This window comes from Ischnura elegans, chromosome 3 (assembly GCF_921293095.1).
Source record: "Ischnura elegans chromosome 3, ioIscEleg1.1, whole genome shotgun sequence".
In the NCBI taxonomy this organism is placed as follows: domain Eukaryota; kingdom Metazoa; phylum Arthropoda; class Insecta; order Odonata; family Coenagrionidae; genus Ischnura; species Ischnura elegans.
Window position 1 is genome coordinate 15,603,922 of NC_060248.1, and position 22,859 is coordinate 15,626,780.

Here is a 22,859-nt window from a genome sequence, read left to right on the forward strand (position 1 = left end):
GTTGTTCTTGAAAATGTTGTCGTTGAAAATGTTGTCGTTGAAAATGTTGTCGTTGAAAATGTTGTCGTTGAAAATGTTGTCGTTGAAAATGTTGTCGTTGAAAATATTGTCGTTGAAAATTTTGTCGTTGAAAATGTTGTCGTTGAAAATGTTGTCGTGGAAAATGTTGTCGTTGAAAATGTTGTCGTTGAAAATGTTGTCGTTGAAAATGTTGTCTTCGAAAATGTTGTCGTTGAAAATGTTGTCGTCGAAAATGTTGTCGTTGAAAATGTTGTCGTTGAAAATGTTGTCGTTGAAAATGTTGTCGTTGAAAATGTTTTGGTTGAAAATGTTGTCGTTAAAAATATTGTCGATTAAAATGTTGTCGTTGAAAATGTTGTCGTTGAAAATATTGGCGTTGAAAATGTTGTCGTTGAAAATTGTGTCGTTGAAAATGTTGTCGTCGAAAATGTAGTCGTCGAAAATGTTGTCGTTGAAAATGTTGTTGTTGTAAGCACTAAGCTTATAGGAAGGGCCAGGTTCGAAGAAGGCAGAATGAGATGACAAGTCTGGTTCCACACGTTTAATTCAGAGCCCAGTTACAAACTCCCCCTTCGAGATACCGCGTAAGACTCCCCGTGTCCATTCCCTCCAAGAGGCTTCCTTCCGTGTCGCGTCCGCCCCGTGACCCTCTCGGCGTCCTCCTATTGGCTGGAAGAGGCCGCAAGATCATGCACATCATACGCCTTCCCACGCCAAGATACTGCAACGTGTTACGGCATAAAGTGTTGGAGGAATACGCGGAGACCAATTCCCACGCGAGAGCAAGTTGTTAATCGGAGTAGGGTGTCAGAGTCATGCACGAGGATGGATCCCACGCAAGAGGTTGCAACGTGTTATGAGTTTCAGATACTGGACCCATCACTCGAACGTGACTCTGCGATTCTTCCATTACACCGAGAGCGGAACCGAGCTGGCACGAGACGGCGAGCGACACCCTTACATTGTTGAAAATGTTGTCGTTGAAAATGTTGTCGTTTAAAATGTTGTCGTTGAAAATGTTGTCGGTGAAAATGTTGTCGTTGAAAATGTTGTTGTTGAAAATGTTGTTGTTGAAAATGTTGTTGGTGAAAATGTTGTTGTTGAAAATGTTGTTGTTGAAAATGTTGTTGTTGAAAATGTTGTAGTTGTTGTTGTTGTATTGTTGTTGTTGTTGTTTTTGATGTTGTTTTTTGTTTAGTTGTGTTGTTGTAGTTTATGTTATTCGTGTTGTTGTTGTTGTTGTTGTTGTTGCTAGTGTTGTTTTTGTTGTTGTTGTTGTTGGGTTTTTTTTGTTGTTGTCGTTGAAAATGTTGTCGTTGAAAATGTTGTCGTTGAAAATGTGGTCGTTGAACATGTTGTCGTTTAAAATGTTGTCGTCGAAAATGTTGTCGTTGAAAATGTTGCGTCGAACATGTTGTCGTTGAAAGCGTTGTGGTTGAATATTTTGCTGTTGAAAATGTTGTTCTTGAAAATGTTGTCGTTGAAAATGTTGTCGTTGAAAATGTTGTCGTTGAAAATGTTGTCGTTGAAAATGTTGTCGTTGAAAATGTTGTCGTTGAAAATTTTGTCGTTGAAAATGTTGTCGTTGAACATGTTGTCGTTTAAAATGTTGTCGTCGAAAATGTTGTCGTCGAAAATGATGTCGTCGAACATGTTGTCGATGAAAATGTTGTGGTTGAATATGTTGCCGTTAAAAACGTTGTTCGAGAAAATGTTGTCGTTGAAAATGTCGTTATAAATGTTGTCGTTGAAAATGTTGTCGTTGAAAATGTTGTCGTTGAAAATGTTGTCGTTGAAAATGTTGTCGTCGAAAATGTTGTCGTTGAAAATGTTGTTGTTGAAAATGTTAACGTTGAAAATGTCGTTGAAAATGTTGTCGTTGAAAATGTTGTCGTTGAAAATGTTGTCGTTGAAATAGTTGTCGTTGAAAATGTTGTCGTTTATAATGTTGTCGTTGAAAATGTTGTCGTTTAAAATGTTGTCGCCGAAAATGTTGTCGTCGAAAATGTTGTCGTCGAACATGTTGTCGAAGAAAATGTTGTGGTTGAATATGTTGCCGTTAAAAACGTTGTTCTAGAAAATGTTGTCGTTGAAAATGTTGTCGTTGAAAATGTCGTTGAAAATGTTGTCGTTGAAAATGTTGTCGTTGAAAATGTTGTCGTTGAAAATGATTTCGTTGAAAATGTTGTCGTTAAAAATATTGTCGATTAAAATGTTATCGTTGAAAATGTTGTCGTTGAAAATGTTGTCGTTGAAAATGTTGTCGTTGAAAATATTGGCGTTGAAAATGTTGTCGTTGAAAATGTTGTCGTTGAATATGTTGTCGTTGAAAATGTTGTCGTTGAAAATTTTGTCGTTGAAAATGTTGTCGTTGAACATGTTGTCGTTTAAAATGTTGTCTTTGAAAATGTTGTCGTCGAAAATGTTGTCGTCGAACATGTTGTCGATGAAAATGTTGTGGTTGAAAATGTTGTCGTTGAAAATGTGGTCGTTGAACATGTTGTCGTTTAAAATGTTGTCGTTTAAAATGTTGTCGTTGAAAATGTTGTGGTTGAAAATGTTGTCGTTGAAAATGTTGTCGTTGAAAATGTTGTCGTTGAAAATGTTGTCGTTGAAAATGTTGTCGTTGAAAATGTTGTCGTTGAAAATGTTGTCGTTGAAAATGTTGTCGTTGAAAATGTTGTCGTTGAAAATGTTGTTGTTGAAAATGTTGTTGTTGAAAATGTTGTTGGTGAAAATGTTGTTGTTGAAAATGTTGTTGTTGAAAATGTTGTCGTTGTTGTTGTTGTATTGTTGTTGTTGTTGTTTTTTTTGTTGTTTTTTGTTTAGTTGTGTTGTTGTAGTTTATGTTATTCGTGTTCTTGTAGTTGTTGTTGTTGCTAGTGTTGTTTTTGTTGTTGTTGTTTTTGGGTTTTTTGTTGTTGTTGTCGTTGAAAATGTTGTCGTTGAAAATGTTGTCGTTGAAAATGTGGTCGTTGAACATGTTGTCGTTTAAAATGTTGTCGTCGAAAATGTTGTCGTTGACAATGTTGCGTCGAACATGTTGTCGTTGAAAACGTTGTGGTTGAATATTTTGATGTTGAAAATGTTGTTCTTGAAAATGTTGTCGTTGAAAATGTTGTCGTTGAAAATGTTGTCGTTGAAAATGTTGTCGTTGAAAATGTTGTCATTGAAAATGTTGTCGTTGAAAATATTGTCGTTGAAAATTTTGTCGTTGAAAATGTTGTCGTTGAACATGTTGTCGTTTAAAATTTTGTCGTTGAAAATGTTGTCGTTGAACATGTTGTCGTTTAAAATGTTGTCGTCGAAAATGTTGTCGTCGAAAATGTTGTCGTCGAACATGTTGTCGATGAAAATGTTGTGGTTGAATATGTTGTCGTTGAAGATGTTGTTGAAAATGTTGTCGTTGAAAATGTTGTCGTTGAAAAATTTGTCGATGAAAATGTTTTCGTTGAAAATGTTGTCGTTAAAAATATTGTCGATTAAAATGTTGTCGTTGAAAATGTTGTCGTTGAAAATGTTGTCGATGAAAATGTTGTCGTTGAAAATATTGGCGTTGAAAATGTTGTCGTTTAAAATATTGTCGTTGAAAATGTTGTCGTCGAAAATGTTGTCGTTGAAAATGTTATTGTTGAAAATTTTGTGGTTGAAAATGTTGTCGTTGAAAATGTTGTCGTTGAAAATGTTGTCGTTAAAAATGTGTTCGTTGAAATTGTTGTCGTTGAAAATGTTGTCATTGAAAATGTACTCGTTGAAAATGGTGACGTTGAAAATGCTGTCGTGGAAAATGTCGTCGTTGAAAATGTCGTCGTTGAAAATGTTGTCGTTGAAAATTATGTCGTTGAAAATGTTGTCGTTTAAAATTTTGTCGTTGAAAATGTTATCGTTGAAAATGTTGTCGTTGAAAATGTTGTCGTTGAAAATGTTGTCGTGGAAAATGTGGTCGTTGAACATGTTGTCGTTTAAAATGTTGTCGTCGAAAATGTTGTCGTCGAAAATGTTGTCGTCGAACATGTTGTCAATGAAAATGTTGTGGTTGAATATGTTGCCGTTAAAAACGTTGTTCTAGAAAATGTTGTCGTTGAAAATGTTGTCGTTTAAAACGTTGTCGTTGAAAATGTTGTCGTTGAAAATATTGTCGTTGAAAATTTTGTCGTTGAAAATGTTGTCGTTGAACATGTTGTCGTTTAAAATGTTGTCGTCGAAAATGTTGTCGTCGAAAATGTTGTCGTCGAACATGTTGTCGATGAAAATGTTGTCGTTTAAAATGTTGTCGTTGAAAATGTTATCGTTGAAAATGTTGTCGTTGAAAATATTGTCGTTGAAAATGTTGTCGTGGAAAATATTGTCGTTGAAAATGTTGTCGTTATAAATGTGGTCGTCGAAAATGTTGTCGTCGAAAATGTTGTCGTCGAAAATGTTGTCGTTGAAAATGTTGTCGTACAAAATGTTGTCGTTGAAAATGTTGTCGTTGAAAATGTTGTCGTTGAAAATGTTGTCGTTGAAAATGTTGTCGTTGAAAATGTTGTCGGTGAAAATGTTGTCGTTGAAAATGTTGTTGTTGAAAATGTTGTTGTTGAAAATGTTGTTGGTGAAAATGTTGTTGTTGAAAATGTTGTTGTTGAAAATGTTGTCGCTGTTGTTGTTGTATTGTTGTTGTTGTTTTTGTTGTTGTTTTTTGTTTAGTTGTGTTTTTGTAGTTTATGTTATTCGTGTTGTTGTTGTTGTTGTTGCTAGTGTTGTTTTTGTTGTTGTTGTTGTTGGGTTTTTTGTTGTTGTTGTCGTTGAAAATGTTGTCGTTGAAAATGTTGTCGTTGAAAATGTTGTCGTTGAAAATGTGGTCGTTGAACATGTTATCGTTTAAAATGTTGTCGTCGAAAATGTTGTCGTTGAAAATGTTGCGTCGAACATGTTGTCGTTGAAAACGTTGTGGTTGAATATTTTGCTGTTGAAAATGTTGTTCTTGAAAATGTTGTCGTTGAAAATGTTGTCGTTGAAAATGTTGTCGTTGAAAATGTTGTCGTTGAAAATGTTGTCGTTGAAAATGTTGTCGTTGAAAATATTGTCGTTGAAAATTTTGTCGTTGAAAATGTTGTCGTTGAAAATGTTGTCGTGGAAAATGTTGTCGTTGAAAATGTTGTCGTTGAAAATGTTGTCGTTGAAAATGTTGTCTTCGAAAATGTTGTCGTTGAAAATGTTGTCGTCGAAAATGTTGTCGTTGAAAATGTTGTCGTTGAAAATGTTGTCGTTGAAAATGTTGTCGTTGAAAATGTTGTCGTTGAAAATGTTTTGGTTGAAAATGTTGTCGTTAAAAATATTGTCGATTAAAATGTTGTCGTTGAAAATGTTGTCGTTGAAAATATTGGCGTTGAAAATGTTGTCGTTGAAAATTGTGTCGTTGAAAATGTTGTCGTCGAAAATGTAGTCGTCGAAAATGTTGTCGTTGAAAATGTTGTTGTTGTAAGCACTAAGCTTATAGGAAGGGCCAGGTTCGAAGAAGGCAGAATGAGATGACAAGTCTGGTTCCACACGTTTAATTCAGAGCCCAGTTACAAACTCCCCCTTCGAGATACCGCGTAAGACTCCCCGTGTCCATTCCCTCCAAGAGGCTTCCTTCCGTGTCGCGTCCGCCCCGTGACCCTCTCGGCGTCCTCCTATTGGCTGGAAGAGGCCGCAAGATCATGCACATCATACGCCTTCCCACGCCAAGATACTGCAACGTGTTACGGCATAAAGTGTTGGAGGAATACGCGGAGACCAATTCCCACGCGAGAGCAAGTTGTTAATCGGAGTAGGGTGTCAGAGTCATGCACGAGGATGGATCCCACGCAAGAGGTTGCAACGTGTTATGAGTTTCAGATACTGGACCCATCACTCGAACGTGACTCTGCGATTCTTCCATTACACCGAGAGCGGAACCGAGCTGGCACGAGACGGCGAGCGACACCCTTACATTGTTGAAAATGTTGTCGTTGAAAATGTTGTCGTTTAAAATGTTGTCGTTGAAAATGTTGTCGGTGAAAATGTTGTCGTTGAAAATGTTGTTGTTGAAAATGTTGTTGTTGAAAATGTTGTTGGTGAAAATGTTGTTGTTGAAAATGTTGTTGTTGAAAATGTTGTTGTTGAAAATGTTGTAGTTGTTGTTGTTGTATTGTTGTTGTTGTTGTTTTTGATGTTGTTTTTTGTTTAGTTGTGTTGTTGTAGTTTATGTTATTCGTGTTGTTGTTGTTGTTGTTGTTGTTGCTAGTGTTGTTTTTGTTGTTGTTGTTGTTGGGTTTTTTTTGTTGTTGTCGTTGAAAATGTTGTCGTTGAAAATGTTGTCGTTGAAAATGTGGTCGTTGAACATGTTGTCGTTTAAAATGTTGTCGTCGAAAATGTTGTCGTTGAAAATGTTGCGTCGAACATGTTGTCGTTGAAAGCGTTGTGGTTGAATATTTTGCTGTTGAAAATGTTGTTCTTGAAAATGTTGTCGTTGAAAATGTTGTCGTTGAAAATGTTGTCGTTGAAAATGTTGTCGTTGAAAATGTTGTCGTTGAAAATGTTGTCGTTGAAAATTTTGTCGTTGAAAATGTTGTCGTTGAACATGTTGTCGTTTAAAATGTTGTCGTCGAAAATGTTGTCGTCGAAAATGATATCGTCGTACATGTTGTCGATGAAAATGTTGTGGTTGAATATGTTGCCGTTAAAAACGTTGTTCGAGAAAATGTTGTCGTTGAAAATGTCGTTATAAATGTTGTCGTTGAAAATGTTGTCGTTGAAAATGTTGTCGTTGAAAATGTTGTCGTTGAAAATGTTGTCGTCGAAAATGTTGTCGTTGAAAATGTTGTTGTTGAAAATGTTAACGTTGAAAATGTCGTTGAAAATGTTGTCGTTGAAAATGTTGTCGTTGAAAATGTTGTCGTTGAAATAGTTGTCGTTGAAAATGTTGTCGTTGATAATGTTGTCGTTGAAAATGTTGTCGTTTAAAATGTTGTCGTCGAAAATGTTGTCGTCGAAAATGTTGTCGTCGAACATGTTGTCGAAGAAAATGTTGTGGTTGAATATGTTGCCGTTAAAAACGTTGTTCTAGAAAATGTTGTCGTTGAAAATGTTGTCGTTGAAAATGTCGTTGAAAATGTTGTCGTTGAAAATGTTGTCGTTGAAAATGTTGTCGTTGAAAATGATTTCGTTGAAAATGTTGTCGTTAAAAATATTGTCGATTAAAATGTTATCGTTGAAAATGTTGTCGTTGAAAATGTTGTCGTTGAAAATGTTGTCGTTGAAAATATTGGCGTTGAAAATGTTGTCGTTGAAAATGTTGTCGTTGAAAATGTTGTCGTTGAAAATGTTGTCGTTGAAAATTTTGTCGTTGAAAATGTTGTCGTTGAACATGTTGTCGTTTAAAATGTTGTCTTTGAAAATGTTGTCGTCGAAAATGTTGTCGTCGAACATGTTGTCGATGAAAATGTTGTGGTTGAATATGTTGCCGTTAAAAACGTTGTTCGAGAAAATGTTGTCGTTGAAAATGTTGTCGTTGAAAATGTCGTTGAAAATGTTGTCGTTGAAAATGTTGTCGTTGAAAATGTTGTCGTTGAAAATATTGTCGTTGAAAATGTTGTCGTCGAAAATGTTGTCGTTGAAAATGTTGTTGTTGAAAATGTTAACGTTGAAAATGTCGTTGAAAATGTTGTCGTTGAAAATGTTGTCGTTGAAAATGTTGTCGTTGAAATAGTTGTCGTTGAAAATGTTGTCGTTGATAATGTTGTCGTTGAAAATGTTGTCGTTTAAAATGTTGTCGTCGAAAATGTTGTCGTCGAAAATGTTGTCGTCGAACATGTTGTCGAAGAAAATGTTGTGGTTGAATATGTTGCCGTTAAAAACGTTGTTCTAGAAAATGTTGTCGTTGAAAATGTTGTCGTTGAAAATGTCGTTGAAAATGTTGTCGTTGAAAATGTTGTCGTTGAAAATGTTGTCGTTGAAAATGATTTCGTTGAAAATGTTGTCGTTAAAAATATTGTCGATTAAAATGTTATGGTTGAAAATGTTGTCGTTGAAAATGTTGTCGTTGAAAATGTTGTCGTTGAAAATATTGGCGTTGAAAATGTTGTCGTTGAAAATGTTGTCGTTGAAAATGTTGTCGTCGAAAATGTTGTCGTTGAAAATGTTGTTGTTGAAAATGTTAACGTTGAAAATGTCGTTGAAAATGTTGTCGTTGAAAATGTTGTCGTTGAAAATGTTGTCGTTGAAATAGTTGTCGTTGAAAATGTTGTCGTTGATAATGTTGTCGTTGAAAATGTTGTCGTTGAAAATGTTGTCGTTGAAAATGTTGTCGTTGAAAATATTGTCGTTGAAAATGTTGTCGTGGAAAATATTGTCGTTGAAAATGTTGTCGTTATAAATGTGGTCGTCTAAAATGTTTTCGTCGAAAATGTTGTTGTGGAAAATGTTGTCGTTGAAAATGTTGTCGTAGAAAATATTGTCGTTGAAAATGTTGTCGTTGAAAATGTTGTCGTTGAAAATGTTGTCGTTGAAAATGTTGTCGTTGAAAATGTTGTCGGTGAAAATGTTGTCGTTGAAAATGTTGTTGTTAAAAAGGTTGTTGTTGAAAATGTTGTTGGTGAAAATGTTGTTGTTGAAAATGTTGTTGTTGAAAATGTTGTTGCTGTTGTTGTTGTATTGTTGTTGTTGTTGTTTTTGTTTTGTTTTTTGTTGAGTTGTGTTGTTGTAGTTTATGTTATTCGTGTTGTTGTTGTTGTTGTTGCTACTATTGTTTTTGTTGTTGTTGTTGTTGGGTTTTTTGTTGTTGTTGTCGTTGAAAATGTTGTGGTTGAAAATGTTGTCGTTGAAAATGTGGTCGTTGAACATGTTGTCGTTTAAAATGTTGTCGTTTAAAATGTTGTCGTCGAAAATGTTGTCGTCGAAAATGTTGTCGTCGAACATGTTGTCGAAGAAAATGTTGTGGTTGAATATGTTGCCGTTAAAAACGTTGTTCTAGAAAATGTTGTCGTTGAAAATGTTTTCGTTGAAATGTCATTGAAAATGTTGTCGTTGAAAATGTTGTCATTGAAAATGTTGTCGTTGAAAATGATTTCGTTGAAAATGTTGTCGTTAAAAATATTGTCGATTAAAATGTTATCGTTGAAAATGTTGTCGTTGAAAATGTTGTCGTTGAAAATATTGGCGTTGAAAATGTTGTCGTTGAAAATGTTGTCGTCGAAAATGTTGTCGTTGAAAATGTTGTTGTTGAAAATGTTAACGTTGAAAATGTCGTTGAAAAGGTTGTCGTTGAAAATGTTGTCGTTGAAAATGTTGTCGTTGAAATAGTTGTCGTTGAAAATGTTGTCGTTGATAATGTTGTCGTTGAAAATGTTGTCGTTGAAAATGTTGTCGTTGAAAATGTTGTCGTTGAAAATATTGTCGTTGAAAATGTTGTCGTGGAAAATATTGTCGTTGAAAATGTTGTCGTTATAAATGTGGTCGTCTAAAATGTTGTCGTCGAAAATGTTGTTGTCGAAAATGTTGTCGTTGAAAATGTTGTCGTAGAAAATGTTGTCGTTGAAAATGTTGTCGTTGAAAATGTTGTCGTTGAAAATGTTGTCGTTGAAAATGTTGTCGTTGAAAATGTTGTCGTTGAAAATGTTGTCGGTGAAAATGTTGTCGTTGAAAATGTTGTTGTTAAAAAGGTTGTTGTTGAAAATGTTGTTGGTGAAAATGTTGTTGTTGAAAATGTTGTTGTTGAAAATGTTGTTGCTGTTGTTGTTGTATTGTTGTTGTTGTTGTTTTTGTTGTTGTTTTTTGTTTAGTTGTGTTGTTGTAGTTTATGTTATTCGTGTTGTTGTTGTTGTTGTTGCTACTATTATTTTTGTTGTATTGTTGTTGGGTTTTTTGTTGTTGATGTCGTTGAAAATGTTGTCGTTGAAAATGTTGTCGTTGAAAATGTTGTCGTTGAAAATGTGGTCGTTGAACATGTTGTCGTTTAGAATGTTGTCGTTTAAAATGTTGTCGTTGAAAATGTTGTGGTTGAAAATGTTGTCGTTGAAAATGTTGTCGTTGAAAATGTTGTCGTTGAAAATGTTGTCGTTGAAAATGTTGTCGTTTAAAATGTTGTCGTTGAAAATGTTGTCGGTGAAAATGTTGTCGTTGAAAATGTTGTTGTTGAAAATGTTGTTGTTGAAAATGTTGTTGGTGAAAATTTTGTTGTTGAAAATGTTGTTGTTGAAAATGTTGTCGTTGTTGTTGTTGTATTGTTGTTGTTGTTGTTTTTTTTGTTGTTTTTTGTTTAGTTGTGTTGTTGTAGTTTATGTTATTCGTGTTCTTGTAGTTGTTGTTTTTGCTAGTGTTGTTTTTGTTGTTGCTGTTGTTGGGTTTTTTGTTGTTGTTGTCGTTGAAAATGTTGTCGTTGAAAATGTTGTCGTTGAAAATGTTGTCGTTGAAAATGTGGTCGTTGAACATGTTGTCGTTGAAAACGTTGTGGTTGAATATTTTGCTGTTGAAAATGTTGTTCTTGAAAATGTTGTCGTTGAAAATGTTGTCGTTGAAAATGTTGTCGTTGAAAATGTTGTCGTTGAAAATGTTGTCGTTGAAAATGTTGTCGTTGAAAATATTGTCGTTGAAAATGTTGTCGTTGAACATGTTGTCGTTTAAAATTTTGTCGTTGAAAATGTTGTCGTTGAACATGTTGTCGTTTAAAATGTTGTCGTCGAAAATGTTGTCGTCGAAAATGTTGTCGTCGAACATGTTGTCGATGAAAATGTTGTGGTTGAATATGTTGTCGTTGAAGATGTCGTTGAAAATGTTGTCGTTGAAAATGTTGTCGTTGAAAAATTTGTCGATGAAAATGTTTTCGTTGAAAATATTGTCGTTATAAATATTGTCGATTAAAATGTTGTCGTTGAAAAAATTGTCGTTGTAAATGTTGTCGTTGAAAATGTTGTCGTTGAAAATGTTGTCGTTGAAAATATTGGCGTTGAAAATGTTGTCGTTGAAAATATTGTCGTTGAAAATGTTGTCGTCGAAAATATTGTCGTTGAAAATGTTGTTTTTTAAAATTTTGTGGTTGAAAATGTTGTCGTTGAAAATGTTGTCGTTGAAAATGTTGTCGTTAAAAATGTGTTCGTTGAAATTGTTGTCGTTGAAAATGTTGTCATTGAAAATGTACTCGTTGAAAATGATGACGTTGAAAATGTTGTCGTGGAAAATGTCGTCGTTGAAAATGTCGTCGTTGAAAATGTTGTCGTTGAAAATTATGTCGTTGAAAATGTTGTCGTTTAAAATGTTGTCGTTGAAAATGTTATCGTTGAAAATGTTGTCGTTGAAAATGTTGTCGTTGAAAATGTTGTCGTGGAAAATGTGGTCGTTGAACATGTTGTCGTTTAAAATGTTGTCGTCGAAAATGTTGTCGTCGAAAATGTTGTCGTCGAACATGTTGTCGATGAAAATGTTGTGGTTGAATATGTTGCCGTTAAAAACGTTGTTTTAGAAAATGTTGTCGTTGAAAATGTTGTCGTTGAAAATGTGTTCATTGAAAATGTTGTCGTTGATAATGTTGTCGTTGAAAATGTTGTCGTTAAAAATGTTGTCGTTGAAATTGTTGTCGTTGAAAATGTTGTCGTTGAAAATGTTGTCGTTGAAAATGTTGTCGTTAAAAATGTTGTCGTTAAAAATATTTTCGTTGAAAATGATGTCGTTGAAAATGTTGTCGTCGAAAATGTTGTCGTCGAAAAGGTTGTCGTTGAAAATGTGGTCGTTGAAAATGTTTTCGTTGAAAATGTTGTCGTTGAAAATGTTGTCGTTGAAAATGTTGTCGTGGAAAATGTGGTCGTTGAACATGTTGTCGTTTTAAATGTTGTCGTCGAAAATTTAGTCGTCGAAAATGTTGTCGTAGAACATGTTGTCGTTGAAAATGTTGTGGTTGAATATGTTGCCGTTAAAAACGTTGTTCTAGAAAATGTTGTCGTTGAAAATGTTGTCGTTGAAAATGTGTTCGTTGAAAATGTTGTCGTTGAAAATTTTGTCGTTGAAAATGTTGTCGTTAAAAATGTTGTCGTTGAAAATGTTGTCGTGGAAAATGTTGTCGTTGAAAATGTTGTCGTTGAAAATGTTGTCGTTGAAAATGTTGACGTTGAAAATGTTGTCGTTGAAAATGTTGACGTTGAAAATGTCGTTGAAAATGTTGTCGTTGAAAATGTTGGGTTGAAAATGTTGTCGTTGATAATGTTGTCGTTGAAAATGTTGTCGTTAAAAATGTTGTCGTTGAAAATGTTTTCGTGGAAAATATTGTCGCTGAAAATGTCGTTCAAAATGTGGTCGTCTAAAATGTTGTCGTCGAAAATGTTGTCGTCGAAAATGTTGTCGTCGAAAATGTTGTCGTCGAAAATGTTGTCGTTGAAAATGTTTTCGTTGAAAATGTTGTAGTTGACAATGTTGTTGAAAATGTCGTTGAAAATGTTGTCGTTGAAAATGTTGTCGTTGAAAATGTTGTCGTTAAAAATGTTGTCGTTGAAAACGTTGTCGTTGAAAATGTTTGTTTTGAAAATGTTATTGTTGAAAATGTATTTGTTGAAAATGTTGTTGTTGAAAATGTTGTTGAAAATGTTTTTGTTGAAAATGTTGTTGTTGAAAATGTTGTCGTTGTTGTTGTTGTTGATTTTTGTTTTGTTGTTGTTGTTGTGTTTGTTGTTGTTGTTGTTAGTTTTGTTGTTGTTGTTGTAATTGTCGTTGAAAATGTTGTCGTTGAAAATGTTGTCGTTGAAAATGTATCGTTGAAAATGTGGTCGTTGAACATGTTGTCGTTTTAAATGTTGTCGTCGAAAATGTTGTCGTCGAAAATGTTGTCGTCGAACATGTTGTCGTTGAAAATGTTGTGGTTGAATATGTTGCCGTTAAAAATGTTGTTCTAGAAAATGTTGTCGTTGAAAATGTTGTCGTTAAAAATGTGTTCGTTGAAAATGTTGTCGTTGAAAATGTTGTCGTTGAAAATGTTTTCGTTTAAAATGTTGTCGATGAAAATTTTGTCGTTGAAAATGTTGTCGTTGAAAATGTTGTCGTTTAAAATGTTGTCGTCGAAAATGTTGTCATTGAAAATGTTGTCGTTGAATATGTTGTCGTTGAAAATGTTGTCTTGGAAAATGTTGTCGTTGAAAATGTTGTTGTTGTTGTAGTTGTTGTTGTTGTTGTAGTTGTTTATGTAGTAGTTGTTGTTGTTGTTTTTGTTATAGTTGTTGTTGTTGTTATTGTTGTTGTTTTTGGTTTCGTTGTTGTTGTTGTCTTTGAAAATGTTGTCGTTGAAAATGTTGTCGTTGTAAATGTTGTCGTTGAAAATGTTGAAGTTGAAAATGTCGTTGAAAATGTTGTCGTTGAAAATGTTGTCGTTGAAAATGTTGTCGTTGAAAATGTTGTCGTTGAAAATGTTGTCGTTGAAAATGTTGTCGTTGATAATGTTGTCGTTGAAAATGTTGTCGTTGAAAATGTTGTCGTTGAAAATGTTGTCGTTGAAAATGTGGTCGTTGAACATGTTGTCGTTGAAAACGTTGTGGTTGAATATTTTGCTGTTGAAAATGTTGTTCTTGAAAATGTTGTCGTTGAAAATGTTGTCGTTGAAAATGTTGTCGTTGAAAATGTTGTCGTTGAACATGTTGTCGTTTAAAATTTTGTCGTTGAAAATGTTGTCGTTGAACATGTTGTCGTTTAAAATGTTGTCGTCGAAAATGTTGTCGTCGAAAATGTTGTCGTCGAACATGTTGTCGATGAAAATGTTGTGGTTGAATATGTTGTCGTTGAAGATGTCGTTGAAAATGTTGTCGTTGAAAATGTTGTCGTTGAAAAATTTGTCGATGAAAATGTTTTCGTTGAAAATGTTGTCGTTATAAATATTGTCGATTAAAATGTTGTCGTTGAAAATGTTGTCGTTGAAAATGTTGTCGTTGAAAATGTTGTCGTTGAAAATGTTGTCGTTGAAAATATTGGCGTTGAAAATGTTGTCGTTGAAAATATTGTCGTTGAAAATGTTGTCGTCGAAAATATTGTCGTTGAAAATGTTGTTTTTGAAAATTTTGTGGTTGAAAATGTTGTCGTTGAAAATGTTGTCGTTGAAAATGTTGTCGTTAAAAATGTGTTCGTTGAAATTGTTGTCGTTGAAAATGTTGTCATTGAAAATGTACTCGTTGAAAATGATGACGTTGAAAATGTTGTCGTGGAAAATGTCGTCGTTGAAAATGTCGTCGTTGAAAATGTTGACGTTGAAAATTATGTCGTTGAAAATGTTGTCGTTTAGATGTTGTCGTTGAAAATGTTATCGTTGAAAATGTTGTCGTTGAAAATGTTGTCGTTGAAAATGTTGTCGTAGAAAATGTGGTCGTTGAACATGTTGTCGTTTAAAATGTTGTCGTCGAAAATGTTGTCGTCGAAAATGTTGTCGTCGAACATGTTGTCGATGAAAATGTTGTGGTTGAATATGTTGCCGTTAAAAACGTTGTTCTAGAAAATGTTGTCGTTGAAAATGTTGTCGTTGAAAATGTGTTCGTTGAAAATGTTGTCGTTGATAATGTTGTCGTTGAAAATGTTGTCGTTAAAAATGTTTTCGTTGAAATTGTTGTCGTTGAAAATGTTGTCGTTGAAAATGTTGTCGTTGAAAATGTTGTCGTTAAAAATGTTGTCGTTAAAAATATTTTCGTTGAAAATGATGTCGTTGAAAATGTTGTCGTCGAAAATGTTGTCGTCGAAAAGGTTGTCGTTGAAAATGTGGTCGTTGAAAATGTTTTCGTTGAAAATGTTGTCGTTGAAAATGTTGTCGTTGAAAATGTTTTCGTGGAAAATGTGGTCGTTGAACATGTTGTCGTTTTAAATGTTGTCGTCGAAAATATTGTCGTCGAAAATGTTGTCGTCGAACATGTTGTCGTTGAAAATGTTGTGGTTGAATATGTTGCCGTTAAAAACGTTGTTCTAGAAAATGTTGTCGTTGAAAATGTTGTCGTTGAAAATGTGTTCGTTGAAAATGTTGTCGTTGAAAATTTTGTCGCTGAAAATGTTGTCGTTAAAAATGTGTTGTTGAAAATGTTGTCGTTGAAAATGTTGTCGTTGAAAATGTTGTCGTTGAAAATGTTGTCGTTGAAAATGTTGTCGTTGAAAATGTTGACGTTGAAAATGTCGTTGAAAATGGTGTCGTTGAAAATGTTGGGTTGAAAATGCTGTCGTTGATAATGTTGTCGTTGAAAATGTTGTCGTTAAAAATGTTGTCGTTGAAAATGTTTTCGTGGAAAATATTGTCGCTGAAAATGTCGTTCAAAATGTGGTCGTCGAAAATGTTGTCGTCGAAAATGTTGTCGTCGAAAATGTTGTCGTCGAAAATGTTGTCGTCGAAAATGTTGTCGTTGAAAATGTTTTCGTTGAAAATGTTGTAGTTGACAATGTTGTTGAAAATGTCGTTGAAAATGTTGTCGTTGAAAATGTTGTCGTTGAAAATGTTGTCGTTAAAAATGTTGTCGTTGAAAACGTTGTCGTTGAAAATGTTTGTTTTGAAAATGTTATTGTTGAAAATGTTTTTGTTGAAAATGTTGTTGTTGAAAATGTTGTTGAAAATGTTTTTGTTGAAAATGTTGTTGTTGAAAATGTTGTCGTTGTTGTTGTTGTTGATTTTTGTTTTGTTGTTGTTGTTGTTGTTGTTAGTTTTGTTGTTGTTGTTGTAATTGTCGTTGAAAATGTTGTCGTTGAAAATGTTGTCGTTGAAAATGTATCGTTGAAAATGTGGTCGTTGAACATGTTGTCGTTTTAAATGTTGTCGTCGAAAATGTTGTCGTCGAAAATGTTGTCGTGGAACATGTTGTCGTTGAAAATGTTGTGGTTGAATATGTTGCCGTTAAAAATGTTATTCTAGAAAATGTTGTCGTTGAAAATGTTGTCGTTAAAAATGTGTTCGTTGAAAATGTTGTCGTTGAAAATGTTGTCGTTGAAAATATTGTCGTTTAAAATGTTGTCGATGAAAATTTTGTCGTTGAAAATGTTGTCGTTGAAAATGTTGTCGTTTAAAATGTTGTCGTCGAAAATGTTGTCATTGAAAATGTTGTCGTTGAATATGTTGTCGTTGAAAATGTTGTCGTTTAAAAAGTTGTCGTCGAAAATGTTGTCATTGAAAATGTTGTCGTTGAAAATGTTGTCGTTGAAAATGTTGTCGTTGAAAATGTTGTCGTTGAAAATGATCTCGTTGAAAATGTTGTCGTTGAAAATGTTGTCGCTGAAAATGTTGTCGTTGAAAATCTTGTCGTTGAAAATGTTGTCGTTAAAAAAGTTGTCGTTGAAAACGTTGTTGTTGAATATGTTGTTGTTGAAAATGTTGTTGTTGAAAATTTTTTTGTTGAAAATTTTGTTGTTGAAAATGTTGTAATTGAAAATGATTTTGTTGAAAATGTTGTTCTTGAAAATGTTGTTGTTGAAAATGTTTTTGTTGAAAATGTTGTTGTTGAAAATGTTGTCGTCGAAAATGTGGTCGTTGAAAATGTTGTCGTTGAAAATGTTGTCGTTGAAAATGTTGTCGTTGAAAATGTTGTCGTTGAAAATGTTTTGGTTGAAAATGTTGTCGTTAAAAATATTGTCGATTAAAATGTTGTCGTTGAAAATGTTGTCGTCGAAAATGTTGTCGTCGAAAATGTTGTCGTTGAAAATGTTGTTGTTGAAAAAGTTGTCGTTGAAAATGTTGTCGATGAAAATGTTGTCGTTTAAAATAATGTCGTTTAAAATGTTGTCGGTGAAAATGTTGTCGTTGAAAATGTTGTTGTTGAAAATATTGTTGTTAAAAATGTTGTTGTTGAAAATGTTGTTGTTGAAAATGTTGTCGTTGTTGTTGTTGTATTGTTGTTGTTGATGTATTGTTGTTGTTGTTGTTTTTGTTGTTATTTTTTGTTTAGTTGTGTTGTTGTAGTTTATGTTATTCGTGTTGTTGTAGTTGTTGTTGTTGCTAGTGTTTTTTCTGTTGTTGTTGTTGTTGGGTTTTTTGTTGTTGTTGTCGTTGAAAATGTTGTCGTTGAAAATGTTGTCGTTGAAAATGTTGTCGTTGAAAATGTGGTCGTTGAACATGTTGTCGTTTAAAATGTTGTCGTCGAAAATGTTGTCGTTGAAAATGTAACGTCGTACATGTTGTCGTTGAAAACGTTGTGGTTGAATATTTTGCTGTTGAAAATGTTGTTCTTGAAAATGTTGTCGTTGAAAATGTTGTCGTTGAAAATGTTGTCGTTGAAAATGTTGTCGTTGAAAATGTTGTCGTTGAAAATGTTGTCGTTGAAAATATTGTCGTTGAAAATTTTGTCGTTGAAAATGTTGTCGTTGAACATGTCGTTTAAAATTTTGTCGTTGAAAATGTTGTCGTTGAACATGTTGTCGTTTAAAATGTTGTCGTCGAAAATGTTGTCGTCGAAAATGTTGTCGTCGAACATGTTGTCGATGAAAATGTTGTGGTTGAATATGTTGTCGTTGAAGATGTCGTTGAAAATGTTGTCGTTGAAAATGTTGTCGTTGAAAATGTTGTCGTTGAAAATTTGTCGTTGAAAATGTTTTCGTTGAATATGTTGTCGTTTAAAATAATGTCAATTAAAATGTTGTCGTTGAAAATGTTGTCGTTGAAAATGTTGTCGTTGAGAATGTTGTCGTTGAAAATATTGGCGTTGAAAATGTTGTCGTTGAAAATGTTGTCGTTGAAAATGTTGTCGTCGAAAATATTGTCGTTGAAAATGTTGTTGTTGAAAATTTTGTGGTTGAAAATGTTGTCGTTGAAAATGTTGTCGTTGAAAATGTTGTCGTTAAAAATGTGTTCGTTGAAATTGTTGTCGTTGAAAATGTTGTCATTGAAAATGTACTCGTTGAAAATGTTGACGTTGAAAATGTTGTCGTGGAAAATGTCGTCGTTGAAAATGTCGTCGTTGAAAATGTTGTCGTTGAAAATTATGTCGCTGAAAATGTTGTCGCTGAAAATGTTGTGGTTGAATATGTTGTCGTTGAAGATGTCGTTGAAAATGTTGTCGTTGAAAATGTTGTCGTTGAAAATGTTGTCGTTGAAAATTTGTCGTTGAAAATGTTTTCGTTGAATATGTTGTCGTTTAAAATAATGTCAATTAAAATGTTGTCGTTGAAAATGTTGTCGTTGAAAATGTTGTCGTTGAGAATGTTGTCGTTGAAAATATTGGCGTTGAAAATGTTGTCGTTGAAAATGTTGTCGTTGAAAATGTTGTCGTTGAAAATGTCGTCGTTGAAAATGTTGTCGTTGAAAATTATGTCGCTGAAAATGTTGTCGCTTAAAATGTTGTCGTTGAAAATGTTATCGTTGAAAATGTTGTCGTTGAAAATGTTGTCGTTAAAAATTTTGTCATTGAAAATGTACTCGTTGAAAATGATGACGTTTAAAATGTTGTCGTGGAAAATGTCGTCGTTGAAAATGTCGTCGTTGAAAATGTTGTCGTTGAAAATTATGTCGTTGAAAATGTTGTCGTTTAAAATGTTGTCGTTGAAAATGTTATCGTTGAAAATGTTGTCGTTGAAAATGTTGTCGATGAAAATGTTGTCGTTGAAAATGTTGTCGTTGAAAATGTTGTCGTTAAAAATGTTGTCGTTAAAAATATTTGCGTTGAAAATGATGTCGTTGAAAATGTTGTCGTCGAAAATGTTGTCGTCGAAAAGGTTGTCGTTGAAAATGTGGTCGTTGAAAATGTTATCGTTGAATATGTTGTCGTTGAAAATGTTGTCGTTGAAAATGTTGTCGTGTAAAATGTGGTCGTTGAACATGTTGTCGTTTAAAATGTTGTCGTCGAAAATGTTGTCGTCGAAAATGTTGTCGTCGAACATGTTGTCGTTGAAAATGTTGTGGTTGAATATGTTGCCGTTAAAAACGTTGTTCTAGAAAATGTTGTCGTTGAAAATGTTGTCGTTGAAAATGTGTTCGTTGAAAATGTTGTCGTTGAAAATGTTGTCGTTGAAAATGTTGTCGTTAAAAATATTGTCGATTAAAATGTTGTCGTTGAAAATGTTGGCGTTGAAAATGTTGTCGTTGAAAATGTTGTTGTTGAAAATGTTGTCGTCGAAAATGTGGTCGTTGAAAATGTTGTCGTTGAAAATGTTGTCGTTGAAAATGTTGTCGTTGAAAATGTTGTCGTTGAAAATGTTTTGGTTGAAAATGTTGTCGTTAAAAATATTGTCGATTAAAATGTTGTCGTTGAAAATGTTGTCGTCGAAAATGTTGTCGTCGAAAATGTTGTCGTTGAAAATGTTGTCGTTGAAAATGTTGTCGTTGAAAATGTTTTGGTTGAAAATGTTGTCGTTAAAAATATTGTCGATTAAAATGTTGTCGTTGAAAATGTTGTCGTCGAAAATGTTGTCGTCGAAAATGTTGTCGTTGAAAATGTTGTTGTTGAAAAAGTTGTCGTTGAAAATGTTGTCGATGAAAATGTTGTCGTTTAAAATGTTGTCGTTGAAAATGTTGTCGGTGAAAATGTTGTCGTTGAAAATGTTGTTGTTGAAAATATTGTTGTTAAAAATGTTGTTGTTGAAAATGTTGTTGTTGAAAATGTTGTCGTTGTTGTTGTTGTATTGTTGTTGTTGATGTATTGTTGTTGTTGTTGTTTTTGTTGTTATTTTTGGTTTAGTTGTGTTGTTGTAGTTTACGTTATTCGTGTTGTTGTAGTTGTTGTTGTTGCTAGTGTTTTTTTTGTTGTTGTTGTTGTTGGGTTTTTTGTTGTTGTTGTCGTTGAAAATGTTGTCGTTGAAAATGTTGTCGTTGAAAATGTGGTCGTTGAACATGTTGTCGTTTAAAATGTTGTCGTCGAAAATGTTGTCGTTGAAAATGTAACGTCGAACATGTTGTCGTTGAAAACGTTGTGGTTGAATATTTTGCTGTTGAAAATGTTGTTCTTGAAAATGTTGTCGTTGAAAATGTTGTCGTTGAAAATGTTGTCGTTGAAAATGTTGTCGTTGAAAATGTTGTCGTTGAAAATGTTGTCGTTGAAAATATTGTCGTTGAAAATTTTGTCGTTGAAAATGTTGTCGTTGAACATGTTGTCGTTTAAAATTTTGTCGTTGAAAATGTTGTCGTTGAACATGTTGTTTAAAATGTTGTCGTCGAAAATGTTGTCGTCGAAAATGTTGTCGTCGAACATGTTGTCGATGAAAATGTTGTGGTTGAATATGTTGTCGTTGAAGATGTCGTGGAAAATGTTGTCGTTGAAAATGTTGTCGTTGAAAATGTTGTCGTTGAAAATTTGTCGTTGAAAATGTTTTCGTTGAAAATGTTGTCGTTTAAAATAATGTCGATTAAAATGTTGTCGTTGAAAATGTTGTCGTTGAAAATGTTGTCGTTGAGAATGTTGTCGTTGAAAATATTGGCGTTGAAAATGTTGTCGTTGAAAATGTTGTCGTTGAAAATGTTGTCGTCGAAAATGTTGTCGTTGAAAATGTTGTTGTTGAAAATTTTGTGGTTGAAAATGTTGTCGTTGAAAATGTTGTCGTTGAAAATGTTGTCGTTAAAAATGTGTTCGTTGAAATTGTTGTCGTTGAAAATGTTGTCATTGAAAATGTACTCGTTGAAAATGTTGACGTTGAAAATGTTGTCGTGGAAAATGTCGTCGTTGAAAATGTCGTCGTTGAAAATGTTGTCGTTGAAAATTATGTCGTTGAAAATGTTGTCGCTTAAAATGTTGTCGTTGAAAATGTTATCGTTGAAAATGTTGTCGTTGAAAATGTTGTCGTTAAAAATTTTGTCATTGAAAATGTACTCGTTGAAAATGATGACGTTTAAAATGTTGTCGTGGAAAATGTCGTCGTTGAAAATGTCGTCGTTGAAAATGTTGTCGTTGAAAATTATGTCGTTGAAAATGTTGTCGTTTAAAATGTTGTCGTTGAAAATGTTATCGTTGAAAATGTTGTCGTTGAAAATGTTGTCGTTGAAAATGTTGTCGTTGAAAATGTTGTCGTTGAAAATGTTGTCGTTAAAAATGTTGTCGTTAAAAATATTTGCGTTGAAAATGATGTCGTTGAAAATGTTGTCGTCGAAAATGTTGTCGTCGAGAAGGTTGTCGTTGAAAATGTGGTCGTTGAAAATGTTATCGTTGAAAATGTTGTCGTTGAAAATGTTGTCGTTGAAAATGTTGTCGTGTAAAATGTGGTCGTTGAACATGTTGTCGTTTAAAATGTTGTCGTCGAAAATGTTGTCGTCGAAAATGTTGTCGTCGAACATGTTGTCGTTGAAAATGTTGTGGTTGAATATGTTGCCGTTAAAAACGTTGTTCTAGAAAATGTTGTCGTTGAAAATGTTGTCGTTGAAAATGTGTTCGTTGAAAATGTTGTCGTTGAAAATGTTGTCGTTGAAAATGTTGTCGTTAAAAATATTGTCGATTAAAATGTTGTCGTTGAAAATGTTGTCGTTGAAAATGTTGTCGTTGAAAATGTTGTCGTTGAAAATATTGGCGTTGAAAATGTTGTCGTTGAAAATGTTGTTGTTGAAAATGTTGTCGTCGAAAATGTGGTCGTTGAAAATGTTGTCGTTGAAAATGTTGTCGTTGAAAATGTTGTCGTTGAAAATGTTGTCGTTGAAAATGTTTTGGTTGAAAATGTTGTCGTTAAAAATATTGTCGATTAAAATGTTGTCGTTGAAAATGTTGTCGTCGAAAATGTTGTCGTCGAAAATGTTGTCGTTGAAAATGTTGTTGTTGAAAAAGTTGTCGTTGAAAATGTTGTCGATGAAAATGTTGTCGTTTAAAATGTTGTCGTTGAAAATGTTGTCGGTGAAAATGTTGTCGTTGAAAATGTTGTTGTTGAAAATATTGTTGTTAAAAATGTTGTTGTTGAAAATGTTGTTGTTGAAAATGTTGTCGTTGTTGTTGTTGTATTGTTGTTGTTGATGTATTGTTGTTGTTGTTGTTTTTGTTGTTATTTTTTGTTTAGTTGTGTTGTTGTAGTTTATGTTATTCGTGTTGTTGTAGTTGTTGTTGTTGCTAGTGTTTTTTTTGTTGTTGTTGTTGTTGGGTTTTTTGTTGTTGTTGTCGTTGAAAATGTTGTCGTTGAAAATGTTGTCGTTGAAAATGTTGTCGTTGAAAATGTGGTCGTTGAACATGTTGTCGTTTAAAATGTTGTCGTCGAAAATGTTGTCGTTGAAAATGTAACGTCGAACATGTTGTCGTTGAAAACGTTGTGGTTGAATATTTTGCTGTTGAAAATGTTGTTCTTGAAAATGTTGTCGTTGAAAATGTTGTCGTTGAAAATGTTGTCGTTGAAAATGTTGTCGTTGAAAATGTTGTCGTTGAAAATGTTGTCGTTGAAAATATTGTCGTTGAAAATTTTGTCGTTGAAAATGTTGTCGTTGAACATGTTGTCGTTTAAAATTTTGTCGTTGAAAATGTTGTCGTTGAACATGTTGTCGTTTAAAATGTTGTCGTCGAAAATGTTGTCGTCGAAAATGTTGTCGTCGAACATGTTGTCGATGAAAATATTGTGGTTGATATGTTGTCGTTGAAGATGTCGTTGAAAATGTTGTCGTTGAAAATGTTGTCGTTGAAAATGTTGTCGTTGAAAATTTGTCGTTGAATATGTTTTCGTTGAAAATGTTGTCGTTTAAAATAATGTCGATTAAAATGTTGTCGTTGAAAATGTTGTCGTTGAAAATGTTGTCGTTGAAAATGTTGTCGTTGAAAATGTTGTCGTTGAAAATATTGGCGTTGAAAATGTTGTCGTTGAAAATGTTGTCGTTGAAAATGTTGTCGTCGAAAATGTTGTCGTTGAAAATGTTGTTGTTGAAAATTTTGTGGTTGAAAATGTTGTCGTTGAAAATGTTGTCGTTGAAAATGTTGTCGTTAAAAATGTGTTCGTTGAAATTGTTGTCGTTGAAAATG